The sequence below is a fragment of the Petaurus breviceps genome, unplaced genomic scaffold (assembly GCF_028583685.1).
Source record: "Petaurus breviceps papuanus isolate PSGF00001 unplaced genomic scaffold, PetGlider_PUasm1.0 227, whole genome shotgun sequence".
NCBI lineage: Eukaryota > Metazoa > Chordata > Mammalia > Diprotodontia > Petauridae > Petaurus > Petaurus breviceps.
This window is the reverse complement of record NW_027185896.1, coordinates 9492736-9492994: the sequence shown is the minus strand read 5'-3', so window position 1 is coordinate 9492994 and position 259 is coordinate 9492736.

The following is a 259-nucleotide window of genomic DNA, read 5'->3' as shown; positions in this document are numbered from 1 at the left end:
AAGGAAGGAAGGAAGGAAGGAAGGAAGGAAGGAAGGAAGGAAGGAAGAGGGGCAGCCAGGTAGCACAGTGAGTAAGAGCACAGGCTCCAGTGTCGGGATGACCTGGAGATCAAATCCCGGGCTCAGATACTCAGCACAACACCTAGAAATAACTGGCCGTGTAACCTTGAGCAAATTACTTAACCCCGATTGCTAAAAAGAAAAAGAAAAAGAAAGAAAGAAAGAAAGAAAGAAAGAAAGAAAGAAAGAAAGAAAGAAA